Consider the following 14,886-nt stretch of genomic DNA (forward strand, 5'->3'; position numbering starts at 1 on the left):
TCAAGGTGTTATCCTCCAAGCATAAGCCCCAAAATATGATACTTAGTATGTTGATCATTCATACACTTTCCCGTATCTATCATTTGATCATGTTTATAAGGGGCAACATCAAGGAGTATTTTGGACTAGTTTGTGCCATCTTTGAACTCATTTTTGCATTCATACATGAGCTTTGATGAGAATTCTTCGATAATTCTTTATATGGTCTAAATTTATATTTCTATGCATTGAAGCCTAGCTATACAAGTAAGTAGGTGAGCCTTAATGTTATTTCAGCTGAATGGGAGTTACAAAAATAAGTGCTTTCTTCTCTATTTATTTATTTATGCAGCAGAAAACTTGTTGTCCAATTTTCTAATCACTACAAAGAAAGTCATTAGAAATCAAATACATGAGAACTAAAAAGAGCTAAAAGAAACAATAAAAGAGAAAGAGACATTCTGCTGGGTTTTAAATTTTATCATTCGAACCTTGTGACTCTTCTTTGATGTAATATGTCATAATTGATTATACTGTCTATATTAAACCATGGAATTTCCTACAAGCTAAGTGTTAAAACACCTTTCCACATAATTTTGATTTGACAAAATTGTTTAAGTATAATTAAAAACATATTCTAAAAACACTAAGTTTAAATGCTTTGATTTATTCTACTAATGTGTTTGTTCAATGTTGAGTTAAATTGTTTATAAGACACAAGGATTAAAAGGCCCAAGCCCAATACAAGAGTCAAAGCCCAAGTCAAACGGTTCAATTCAACTCGGCCTGCGTTTATCAAAACGTTGTCGTTATGGACAAAACGCAACTCAGCGAAAGAAGGATCTAGAAAACCTTCAAGGAACAACTTCGGAACGAAGCTGCTGAGTTGATTCAACAAAGCGTACAAGAAACCAGCTGGCTAAGGAAAACTTCCAGACAAAGTGTTTTCACTTTGGGTAAAGTTCAGACGACACAGTATGCTGTCCAGTTGACTTTACCATAAAAGGAGAGACATTCTGCTGAGCTGACCAAAAGCTGACTGAGGACAGAAGATACTCAAATCTGATTGGCCGAGAGCTCTGAGCAAGTCAGGATGACAACGACAGGAAGCCGTTTTCCTCCAATGGTTATTTCGAAATTCGAAATGACCGATGCCTCAAGACGTCTCTATAAATAGTGCCATCAGAAGCTTCATTCAATACAGAACTTGATCAAGCCATTACGCTGACCAAATTTCTACGCAAGTTCTGCAAGCAAAAAGCAAAGCAAACCTTACACTACATTTGATATCTTTGTGTAAAAGTCTAGAGTGATTATTCAATCATCTAAGGTGTCTTAGCAATCATTGTTTAGGACAAACACTTATCATTTCTAGAAATTAGAAAGGAGAGGCTGAGTACTCCGTTATAGTACTCAGCGAGAGATTAGGATTGAGTAGAGGTATAGAGGAAGGTACTGTTGTTATACTCAATTGCTAAGATTGTAAAAGGTTTGAGGCTCTACCTTTAAAGAGCTCAGTAGAGGATTTGAAATCTCGGAACGTGTTCCGGGGACAGGACGTAGGCTTAGAAGAAGCCGAACCTGGATAAATATGCTGAGTAACGTATTTCTTACCTTAAACTCCTTATATATATTTCTTGCTTAAATAACCAAAAACTGACCAAGTAAAGAGGTCAAGCTGAGTTGTGCGCATCGAACATCTGAGCTCAGGAATAGACTTTAAGTGCTATCTCCTGACTCAAGTCAAGAAACTGACCTAGTCACCAGTTGACTAAGCCAGTATCTTGCTGTTTACTCAGCGCCGCTGTTTAAAACCTTTTCTCTTAAGAAAAGAAGTCTGCCCTAAATATAAAAAGTTTAAATAGTTCCTAACCCCCCCTTGGAACTATACTTGCAACGTTATAAGGGACCAACACTAAGAGGAGTAGTTCGATCATAATTTTACCAAATAGGCTAAATTCATAATTAAGCCCATCAACTATCATGGTTTTAAGGATTGAATCACTCATCATTTATATTTTCAAATTAAACCACTGAATTTTAATTTTTTTACACATTGAGCTGCTCATTAACAATTATGTTATGTACACCATTAGTGTAGGGCTAAATATGTATTAAAATTAAAGTTTAAATACTTAAGCAATAAAAGCTATAAAGATTAGAGGGCTTAATATGATCTTTGCTTATAATAATAATAATAAATTATAGAATAAAATATATTAATTTATTATAAGTGGACTAATATAATATATTTGTATTTGACATCAGTTAGTACTTTGTATCCCCAATTTTATTAATAGAAAATTAAACTTTAGGGATTTAATTTAGAAAAATAAATAATTGTGCTTTCAATTCTTAAAACTATGAAAGTTCAAGGACTTAATTATCACTTTAACAACCAAATATTAAAAATTAACCAGCTAATAGAAACACCAAACAACTAATAAAAATGAAAATAAAATAGTAGAGTATTTCTAATGATGGGCTAACGAACATGTTAATTGGTTTAATGACATTTCCCCTAAGGGCTCAGTTTGCATAGAGCGATTTAATAGTTATAAAGGTTCATTGCCTTGATAGCCTTTTGATCTTTTTATTTTAATTATTCATGTTTTGTTTATTTTTTATTATTATTATTGTTTTTGTTAAATTAATTAATATATTTCGTATGATTAAGTGATTACAATGTTTAATTAGAGAGGATAGTTTAATGGAATGAAGTTTGTTGAGTTTGTTTGGTAATTATGATGTGTCATTGACGTGATATAAAGATTGAACGGTTGTTACTTTAATGCATTGGAGATACGTGCTCTTACTATCATGTTAATTATTTTCAATCAAACAATTCATAATTAAGGGTTATATTATTGTCATTGAGGTGATATAAGATTAAATTAAAAGTTACAGGTATTTTTGTCCAAAACAATATTTAGTATCAACTTTTCTCATGTAGTGTTAAATCTAGTTTCCTTAAAAGCTAGAAATTGTAGAGTTTCTAACCACTTTTTTCATATATAAAGCCATACTTTTAACCGAGAAAGTTGGAAAGCAATGTCATACTATACGTTAATTATTTTTTTGGGAAGAAATCAATTACTTTTTTAAAATTAACATAATTACTTAGTTCGAGGCTAATCAAGTAATTTTGTGGATAGATTCTCTCAATCAATTTTTTTTATAGGGATAAGGTGCACAAATACTCTTAACTTTGACATGAGCAATTTTACCCCTAACTTCTAAAATAGCTATATATGTATATAGTAATCAATGTTATAACAACCCGATCGGATATTAAACCATATAGTTGGGTCAAGAGTCAATTGATTGGACCAGGTAACTCGTTTTGGTCGAACCGGATGGTATAATAAATATATAATATTTATATATATATATATTAAATATATATAATTAATTTGAAATTATATTTATAAATGGAGTTAAAATAATTTGAAATACGTCAACATGTTATATGTGATTAGAATTTTTTAATGGTATATTATAAACTCAAAACGGACACGTGATGATAAGAAATTAAAATAGAGACTAATAAATTACTTATCCTATTTATTAAAAGATAATTTCAAATTAGCTAATTATATTCATAAAATCACGATTACATGTGCAATTTTCATTAATTATTTATTTATTACTTTTTTGATGAAATATTTATTTATTACTTAATTACTTATCAAATGTATAAAATCACACTAAGTATAGTTACATAGGTGTCTTCTATGGTAGAAAAAACAAAGTAAAGCTTACTTTGTCAAAAACAAAGTAAGCACAGTATAAAATCACACTAAGTATAGTTACATAGGTTCTAGAGAATTAGGTTCTCAACCTACGTTTAAGAAAACAGTTTTTATAGATATGCGCATGTGTCTAATGGATAACTGACTAATAATCAAACAATTGTCCGTGAAAAACAAGGATTGTGAAAATGTTTCCCTGGCTCTTTGCCGTTAGCACAACTTTAACTAAAATTGGACCAATAATTTTCGGTAATTAAAAATATAAGAATAATAAAGCAAACACAAGAATTTTGGAATTTTTTCTTTATATTTACTTTAAAATAAGAGTTTTGGGTTACAATAAACCGAATAACAATAATTATAGCCAAGACAAATAGCAAATTTAATATCCACGATGTCAAAAACAATAAATATAATCGTAATTAAAATTGAAATGAAGAATTGAAATGAATTAACCGAAGAGGTGAGCCGTTGCGTCGAAGCGTCGCGTTGAAACGTTGTGTCTGCCTGAGGTCGTTATCCCGAGACCGATGGTTGACTAAGATGCTTGTTTAGTCGTGTCAATTGATTGGGCTTGAATATTTGGAAATTGGGATTGATATGATAAGATTGATATTTTGACTAGGAAATTGAGTTTTTGGATGTGAATTTGAGTAGGAAAACGAATCAGGTTTGTGTTTGGTCGAAAAAGAGCAAATTATACCGAATCAGGAACCGAGAGAGATGATTTTAGTGGCTAAAATCGGACAAAAAGGGGCTGCTATAAATTGATATTCGAATTGATGAACAAAAGCTTGAGATTATAGCGATTATAGCTAAAAGTGATGATAAGAATCAAGGATTTGATGATTGGAATTGGCTCGGAAGCTTGAAAATTGTGTTTAGTGATGAATATAGACCGAATTGGGACCGAATTTGGCTAAAACGATATGAATAGGCTGAATATATTTGAGAATTGGATTAATATGTGTTGTGTTTGTTGTATTTGATTGATTTGGTTGGGGGGTTTGAATGAAGAGGAAGAAAGGTTATTTATAGGAAAGATTTACACCCACTAAGCATACACATACCCACTACTCATGCCATGATTCCACTTTGCACAAAATGAAGTAGTGATGCGGACATCCTAACTGGGATCACTGATCACGCGCGGTCTGGCGGATCCTCAGACATCAGACCCACGGAGGTTGTACCTAGGAGGGCGGATCCCCGGGACATACGAACGGGGCAGATCTAGGAGTACACAAGGAGGCGTATCAACATCTACCCCAGGGAGGATCTCTAGGTTTACTTCCTCCCGAAGGAAGTCACCAATAACCCTGACACTCCGTACCAGTACCTTTGTACCGCTTGTCGGGGCGTATTACCTATTTTACCCTTTTGTTGTTAGCCTTATTGAAACCCTAATAGGGGTAGTCCTTGTCCGTTCTCTTAACTTTAGGGGGAAGTATTTAAACCCCCATTTTGTAAGGATGAGGCAACTTTTATCAATCAAAATATTACTCTCTTTGAGAAACTAAGGTTTATACCTTGTTATTGGGATTCACTCCTTCTAGTTTAGCTAGAGAAGAACCTCTTTGTTGGTTTACGATTAAAACCTTCATTTATCGCTTTCAATATGTATCAGTTGGTATCAGAGCCGATCGTTTCCTGACCCGAAACTTCTTTTGGCAATGGTTCAACCCCGACAACCGCAAGATTCCATAGAGACCAGTGACCGGAGGTATGAGGAGCTGTGGGAGCACCTCGCGGAGCAGATCCAAGCCAGCCATGAGCGGAAGAGGCAAATCGACCAACGGTTCCTGGAGCTAGCCACCTCCCTAGAAAACTTCAAACTGGAGGTTCTGGCTCTAATCCAACCAACCGCGGGAGGATCAACCTAGAGAAAGGAAGGAGTCCCTGAACAACAGCTTCCACAAATGGGTCCTAGGGATCCTGAGGTAAGAAGACCCAACTTTGTCCTTGTGCATAACGCTGATAGTGATAGTGATGACTTTGAGGGTATCGGGAATGATGATACCGTTAGAGCTATGAGGGATGTTGGACCTGTTGACAACCGACGTGTGGAGGTTGCTAGAGTATACCCAGGTCTAGGAAACTTTGATAGAGATGATGCCTTTAAGCTAAAGATAGACTTACTATCTTTTGGGGGCGAACTCAATATAGAGGGATTCTTAGACTGTTTATCGGAAGTCGAACGTTTCTTTGAGTATGCTGGGATTCCTGATGAGAGGAAAGTGAGGCTGGTGGCATATCGCTTGAAGGGTGGCGCATCGGGATAAGATGAGGGAAGAAAGAAGAAGAGGGGGCAGAGATCCGATTAGATCTTGGCTACAGATGAAGGTGATGTTGAGGGAGTGCTTCCTACCGCCGGATTATGAGCAGTATATTTACAGCTCCTACAGGGGATGCTCTCAAGGGACCCGAAGTGTCCATGAGTATACCTCCGAGTTCTTGAGGCTTTCGGCAAGGGCCAACTTGTCAGAAACTGAAAGCCAAAAGACCTCTAGGTATCTAGAAGGGTTGAGATACAACATCCAGGATCGTATTGGCACACAGATGGTGGTTCGGGTACAAGATGCCAGGAATTTAGCTCTCAAGGCTGAATCCCAACTAACCGGGAGATCCAGGAGATCCGCCACTATTGATTATACGCCTGGAGGAAGAGATAACATGAAGCCTTATGACAAAGGCAAGCAGGTGGCGAGTGACCGTGGGGCCAAGGTCAACAGTGTGGGAAGGGGATCTGTCGGAGATACTAGACCGTACAAGGAAGCACCCATACCACCTAAGAGCAACAATCCGTACACGAGGCCAACACCTTTTAAATTTTTTCGGTGCAATGAGCCAGGCCATAGGTCCAATGAATGTCCCAGGAGGAATAGCGCAACATGGTGGAGAGGTATGAAGATGACTATGATGAAGGGGATGAAGTATTTTGTGAACCCTTAGAAGAAGAAGATGATGAGGCGGATGAAGAGAGATACACCATTCATGTGGTACAGCGTTTGTTAGTCTCCAGCCGGATAGAGGGAGATCAGAGGCACCGGCTATTCAGGACCCACTGTCTTGTGAAAGGTGGGCGATGCAATGTGATAATAGATAGGGGGAGCCAAGAGAACATTGTGAGCAGCAACGCCGTTCAGAAATTCGGGTTGTTGGCGGAGGCGCATCCTGACCCCTATAGGGTGGGATGGATAAAAAACGTGGGTGAACTTAGGGTGACCCAGAGATGCAGGGTACCTGTTGTGATTGGTGATTATAGTGATGAAGTCTGTTGTGATGTGGTCGATATGGATGCCTGCTACCTATTGTTGGGCCGACCCTGGCAGTTTGATAACGACGCCATCCACGCAGGAAGAGAGAACACTTATAGATTTGTGAAGAATAGGGTGAAGTTCGTACTTACGCCAATGATGAGAGAGCCAAAGGCCGACGAGAAGTCTACCTTGGTAGTCTGTCCTACACACAAATCATTTATCAGCGAATGTGAAGAGAGCCAGATGGTGTATGTGGTAATGGTTAAGGCGAATCACGAATCTTCCCAAAGGGGCGAAAGGGAGATGCCGAATGATGCGGACATCCTAACTGGGATCACTGATCACACGCGCTCTGGCGGATCCTCAGACATCAGACCCACGGAGGTTGTACCTAGGAGGGCGGATCCCCAGGACATACGAACGGGGCGGATCTAGGAGTACATAAGGAGGCGTATCAACATCTACCCCATGGTGGATCTCTAGGTTTACTTCCTCCCAAAGGAAGTCACCAACATCCCTGACACTCCATACCAGCACCTTTGTACCGCTTGTCGGGGCGTATTAGCTATTTTACCCTTTTGTTGTTAGCCTTATTGAAACCCTAGTAGGGGTAGTCCTTGTTCGTTCTCTTATCTTTAGGGGGAAGTATTTAAACCCCCATTTTGTAAGGATGAGTCAACTTTTATCAATCAAAATATTACTCTCTTTGAGAAACTAAGATTTATACCTTGTTATTGGGATTCACTCCTTCTAGTTTAGCTAGAGAAGAACCTCTTTGTTGGTTTACGATTAAAACCTTCATTTATCCATTTCAATCTGTATCAAGTAGTGTTTCCTTGTTTTTAGGCCTCAACTTGGCTTGTGTAGTTTGACCCGAAATTATAGTGTGTTTCTCCAACTGACTTCATAAAATTCCTGCTCTCTCTGTGTTCGTCCTATGGTGCTGCTGAAGATGGATCCAGAAAGTTGGGGACGTCTATTTTGTGGATCCGAGCTCACTACTGATGTTCTTGAACGTTTGGCTCCCCGAATAATTTAATCAAAAGCGGCCAGTGACCAATTTCGGATTTTCGTGCACTTAGAAGTTAGTTTAGTGGCATTTTTCCACTTTGTCACCCCCTAACCCACATTCTTCTCTTCTTTTGACTCTTTTTTTTTATTTTTTATTTTTTATTTATTTTATTTTTGTATTCTTTTATTTTTCTTTTTATTTTCACAGTAAAATAATAAAAATGACAAACTATAAGTTATAATTATAACATATGGTTTGAATGCGAATAAATGTAAAAATTGGCAAACTTAGGTTATAATAATCTATGGTAAAAATGTAAATAAATGTAAAAATTATAAATATACCCAGCCAAATCTCATATATAAATAAAACCATTGATGAACATAAACCCTAGACTCCCAAATCTCATATACCTAGAGCAACTCTCCATCAACATTGCCTCCTTTTATTAAGAAAGTTTCTTTTATTCTCTATCCCAATTCTCTATCTCACTCATCAAATGAACAATAGCTTTCACTTATAGAAGAGTCGTTGCTCTACTTGGGCTTTTCCAGAAAATGTATGTATACTCTCTCTCATTAGTTGTATATATGTTAATTTGATGCAATTCAAAACTTTGCCTACAAACTCCTTTCACTGATTTTTAGTTTCTTTTTCTAATCTACTGAAAGCTCCTCATTTTAATATATGTGTATGACTTTCCAATTTAAACTTTGAGCAGCACCATTAAGTTTATACATATAATGATTTGTGGAATTTCTTCTTTTGCCTTCTGAAGTTTCCCAACCTACATATATTATTTGTATCCTTGCTTATGAAGGGTATGGCTATTAAGTAATTTTTTTAAATCAAAACCAAAGGAGAAATCCAAATACATCTACCTTTCAATGTTTAAGAAAAAAAAATATCTAGAATGATAGTGAAAAATCCGAATCCATCTAGAAAACACATGATTCTGACTTAGTTTATATTGTGCAGGAAATATGACATTGAAGAAACATGAAGAAAATCCATGTCAAGATACGAGTAATTCAACAGATCTTAAGAAACACGAAAAAGAAAAAATATATTCAAGCACTGATTGCAGAATGTGGCCGGCGAAATCATTTCTTACAGCAAATATGATTACAGGCTGCGAGTAAGTTGAGGTTTTGAATTAATAATTTATTTTTATATTAACATGTCCATCTTACAATTAAATTTGCATTATTTAAAAAGTTTATGTTTGAGAACAATTAGTTTGATTGATTGGTTCTTTATGTTATCAAAAACTGGCATCGTATTTGGATAGAATCGGACTCTTCAAATGTTGTTCATCTTCTTCGTGTTAGATCAAGCAATGTTCCGTGGCAGCTTCGTCAAGACTGGTTGCGATGTTTAGCATAATGCTCGGAAATGGAAGTTCACATAACTCACATCTACAGAGAAGGAAACCAAGCGGCAGACTCCCTTGCTCGATTTGGCGTCACGGCTCCGACTCTCACTTGGTGGTCATCGGCCCCCAATTTTTGCAAACCTTTTGCTTTCTATGATCTTTGTAATTTTTCTTATTTTTGTTCCTTTTAATCTTCTTCTCTTCTTGTAATACTTTTCTTTTATTTATATATTCGGGTTTGCTGGCTGTCCTCGGGTGCCAACCTAGTTGGGATGTCTGGGCGCCTCGGCTTTGTCCCAACTTTTAATAAAAAAAAAGGCAAATTTCTTCACCCTATATTAACCTTTTGAATAGAAGATAAAAATGTCAGATATTTGTATTTCAATACACCATTATCGAATTTTTTCTTTATTAAAAGTTGGGACAAAGATGAGGCGCCCAGACATCCCAACTAGGTTGGCACCCCCGGACAATCCTAGCAAAAGAATATGCAGCTCATAATTTCATTATACATTGGTCGGACCAGCTAGAGATAACACAAAATTTGTTTGTAATTAACACTACAAAAAAACCTGCAAAGAAGATGATATCTAGATTAGGGGAAAACTAGTTTTTGTAGTGGAATGCTTTCATATCCAATAAGATTCACATTCCTCGTTTAAGTTTCTCTAGCATAATATACATTACTTTTGTATTAAGGTTGTAACTTAATGTTAATTATGGAAACCATTAGCTATGAATTATTATTTATTGTTTCATCAGTTGGCAATGTTCTTCAGACAATTATCGAGACACTATCAAATCATATGACTTAGTTGAACTAGCAAATTTATATTGCTAGAAAGTATTTTAAAATGTATCTATTTCATCTTCTCCGTTTGTTAGTGTTTTCCATTTACACAAGATTCAATTGTAAAATGTACCAGTTGAAATACGTGGTTTATTGAAATCCATGTCCATAATAGAGGGTGTAATGAACAATAGAGATTGGAAAATGTTCTTATCATCTATTATTCATTTTCTATATGTATTTATACAAGAGGTAAAATACTAAACTAGGAAAACTAAGAAAGGTAATAAATTTACACATATTAACTATAACTATCACTATTGAACATTTATATCTATTGACTATTATGTAGGACTACTGGACTATTTACATATATTCATATCGTAACACACCCTCTCAAGTTGGAGGCATAGATATTTATTATGTTCAGCTTATTACAGATAAGGGTCAAAGATCACCCACATGAATCCCCTGTTCAATTTGGGATTTAAGGAAATTTTTTGAAAATGGTAAAAGAAGATTTAAAACATTCATTCCCCTCCAATTTGGATTTAAGGAAAATTCGCCGAACCTTATCCTACCGCCATCCTACTTAATTACACCTCAAATCATCAACTTACACTTTACCATTAGTTTTTGTTCTCTAATATTCTCACCGCCCCCCTTAGTCTCTCCGTTTACCTCTAGTCGACGTTTCGCACTTCTCGGCTGCAACATGGCACATAATCCGATGAGTTTGTTTTTTGCAATTGCAATATCGTTCTTTAGAATTCATCGAGATTCTATCGATTTAGAAAATCGGGAGGTTGATGCTCGGGTAGCTGAAGTTGTCATGGATTGACAAAACATACTACTGGGATTTTGCTTTTCAGGAGTCCTTAAAATGGCGTTGCTTTCCACAAATCAACCCAAGCTCTCTATTTCATTCCAACTGATTTCGTTAGTTTTGGTTTTCGTTTTTGTTTTGCTACTTATCTCGAAATTTATTGAGAAGAAATTTGGTTTTGCTGCAAAACTACGGTCCAATAGTTTTGCAGCAAAACCAAATTTCTTCTGAATAAATTTCGAGATAAGTAGCAAAACAGAAACGAAAACCAAAACTAACGAAATCAGTTGGAATAAAATAGAGAGCTTGGGTTCATTTTCAGAAAGCAACGCCATTTCAAGGACTCCTGAAAAGCAAAACCCCAGTAGTTTGTTTTTTCAATCCATGGCAAATTCAGCTACCCGAGCATCAACCTCCCGATTTTCTTGATCTATAGCAGCTGGGTGAATTCTAAAGAAGGATATTGCAATTGCAAAAAACAAACTCATCGGATTATGTGCCATGTTGCAGCCGAGAAATGCCAAACATCGACCAGAGGTAAACGGAGGGACTGAGGGGGGCAGTGGGAATATTAGAGAACAAAAACTAAGGGTAAAGTGTAAGTTGATGATTTGAGGTGTAATGACTTGGAGTATCTGCTTCTTCATGCCTTTGTTTCTTCACTCCACCTCTATTGAAGTAATAAAATTTGCACCCAAATACACATCGTTAACTTTCAAATTGTTGTCCTTGCCAAGAATAATTTTAGTACACACATCTTTATGGTCATCTAAAACACAGTCATCTGTATTCTTGCTCTTTCATAGCAACCTATTAGATGTCTCCAAATTGGCATTCTCCAGGTTCTTTCTCTTCCATTGCAGCCTCCTTCAGAGAGACTTGATTTATATCAGAAGAGACATCCATAGTTTTCAAACCATCAGAAGTCAATGAAACGGGAAAAATATCCATAAGAGTTATCTCCTACTGATTTCCTGATTTCTCCTCCAGAGACATCTTCAGTTACAGGTGTATCTTCCTTATCCTCTACACACATCTATGTTATGTACCTGTCTGTCACAACATGTTGTGAACCTCGACCTGCATCCAAATCTTATTTTTAGTTCAAAGTATAAAACATCAAGTAGAACAAGTAAACTAGTTAAAGCGTCATAACAATTCTAACCAATACACATTTCAGGAATGGAAAAATAAAAATAAAAAACCAATTGAAGGGCTACACTGGTTACAATTCTAATCAATGCACATTTCAGGAATGGAAAAATAAAAATAAAAAACCAATTGAAGGGCTACACTACATTTGGAAAGTATTTTCTAGTTGATATTCAGTCTGTCTGTAATTGCTACATAGGCAGAAAAATTCCCACCATAGTTCAATTGCATCCTAACAAATAAACTCTTGGCCTAACAAATAAATAGCATATTAACTTGGTAGCAAATATTACCATATAAACTGGTTAGAAAAGTTGAACTTTTCAGGTTCTTCTTGAGATGATTAAATCAGAATCAAGTGAACAGTAAATGAATTAGCTTGCAAGTTCAAAATGATAAAGTTTCTTTATCAAGTTCTTATAAAAAAATATAGTTCTAGTGAACACAAAATTATTATTTTCCTGTACGTTTTTTTAGCAAGCAAACAGATCACCACATAATTTTATTAACCAATAATTTTACATTCAAATGATATATAGCATAATAGTGTATAAATACAGTAACTTACATTTATCAAACATGATCTCTCGTTAACCCATGTCACCCCATCATGGTTCCTTATATCAGTGTACATAAACAGCACATATGCATTTAGGTAGACCTAATACAGGAGTCTACAACATATGTATGGTATCGCATAAATATATATAATTTTCATAGACTGTTGAACGAATCCCTTCCATATGCACCAGCTCTAATCATTCAAGTCCATAGTATACATTTTTGCTCATCATATTTCACACATGCAGTTTTCTATCAGGATTTTTCCCCAAATCCCTAAACAAGTTGGCAAATTTTCACCATGAATTTTTCAATCATATTAGCTATAACTACTACTCTTGTCTCTATTAGGGCCAATATATATAAACAATAGGATAATTCATCTTTGGCATCCCAAATTTGTCATGATCGCTCTAACTTTGAAAATAATTGATTAGCCAAAGTGATATGATTAACTCTATAAGTCCTACATGGCAGAGAAAGTTGAGATTTTGACAAGTTAAAGCATGCATTACTCTAAGCAAATTTAGGATGGCCAATGTCACTCTATTTAACTTTAGAGAGTCAAGAGATCACTTTAAGCAAGTTTAACTAATTAACAGGTCATTTTTAAAGTTCGGAGGGCAACCTCCCTTTTAAACATAACCTTTAAGAATATACTGTGGCAATTGGTATCAAGACTAGACCATCAAATTTAAACAGAGTGTAATAATAGGTATCAGGACTAGACCACTTAGTCTAAGGAAAGTTCCTCCACCCTGGGATTCCTAGGATATCTTTCAAACTAAAACTCAATTGTGAAAAGCTGAAGAAAAATGCAGTAAGCATGAGTTCTCTCTAGGAAACTAAAATATGAAGTAAGCATGTTCAGCTACCTAGATGCTTTGTTCTACACTCTAAAATCTGAAATCGTATCTACCACTCCCACAAGTAAGACATTTTACCAAGTTCTGAAAATGAAAAGAACACAAGAAATATATAACAAACAACGCCTGAAAATAAAATTGAAGCTTAGGGGGTTCCAAGAGAGAATGAAACGTTTTTGGTATTTTTAAAACTTACTGAAACTTTTAAGGACAACCAATGTATTTTAAACCTCAGGCACCACCCCAGATTCCCAGCAATAATGTCTAATGGTTCACAAACTTTTAAACCGAGATTTATTACATCTTATTGAACTTAATGAAGAGTGCATAATAGAACACAATGACTCCAAAAGGAAACCAAGATGAATCACTTATAAACAATGAATCATACCAAGGTTACTGAGTTGGTCTACCGTTTCCTGGCCAATGGAATGCTTCAACTTCAGCAGCTTCAGGACACCAGCAGCTATTGGACCCATTGCATCAACTTCAGACTTGCACAATTAAGCAAGATGTTGGAGTTCATAGTTAGTTACAACAGCCTCAATCTACAAAATGTTGGAAAGTGTCAAACTTAGTTCTAGGGTTCTTGACTGAGAATTTCAAGTTTTCCACGACCCATGTAGCCATTTCATTTCCATTTTCATTTTCAAGATTTATCCCACCACATGCCTTAACCTGTTCAGTCCCATCATTAGGCAGTGAAATCCCCCTTTCCTCTTTTGGCTTCAAGATCTGTAAGCCCTCCGCACCAACCTACATACAATCACGTATAGCAAGAAGAGACAAGAAGACACTAGTAGATTATTGACCTAACATGACCTAAGTTTAGAATCATCAAGATGCTAGTAAAAGATTAGAGGGAATTACCTAACACCAACCATAGCACAATCAACCAACAATGGAAACAGAGTTGACTGAAAGGCCTAGCCGTCGAAGCCCAGATGGAGAGTCATCGTCGGAGTTAAGAAGCAAGGGGCGCCACCAATCCCATAAAAAAGGAAGGCAAGAAAAAAATAAGGTTTGAGAGAGAGGGATAATTAGATCTACCATTTGAGAGAAGAGAGAGAGAGAGAGGATGAATGTTGATTTAATTGGAAGATCTGTTGATCCACTTTTTGGACAAGGTAAACCCTAATATCATACAGAGGAGGGGGAGGAGGAGAAGAAGACTAAAGTTGTGAAAGATGTAAGTGCATTTATATAGGTGAGGCGATATTGAATTAGTATCAAATAAGAGACTTCATACATTTTTTGCCCTTACTCTCAAATTTTCACCTGCTCCTGGACTTGTAAAAATTATAAAAAAACCT

At 36.0% G+C, this 14,886-nt stretch overlaps 1 long non-coding RNA gene across 1 annotated transcript; it reads right to left on the reverse strand.

The window, feature by feature from the left end:
• Positions 1 to 11,286: 11,286 nt before the first annotated feature.
• LOC136233897 (uncharacterized) lies at positions 11,287 to 14,673 on the reverse strand. The gene is made up of 3 exons (XR_010690980.1): positions 14,444 to 14,673; positions 13,965 to 14,329; positions 11,287 to 12,074 (listed from the first exon to the last, which is right to left on the reverse strand). It is a non-coding gene; the product is annotated as an uncharacterized lncRNA (long non-coding RNA).
• Positions 14,674 to 14,886: the final 213 nt, after the last annotated feature.

This window comes from Euphorbia lathyris, chromosome 6 (genome assembly GCF_963576675.1).
Source record: "Euphorbia lathyris chromosome 6, ddEupLath1.1, whole genome shotgun sequence".
NCBI classification, from domain to species: domain Eukaryota; kingdom Viridiplantae; phylum Streptophyta; class Magnoliopsida; order Malpighiales; family Euphorbiaceae; genus Euphorbia; species Euphorbia lathyris.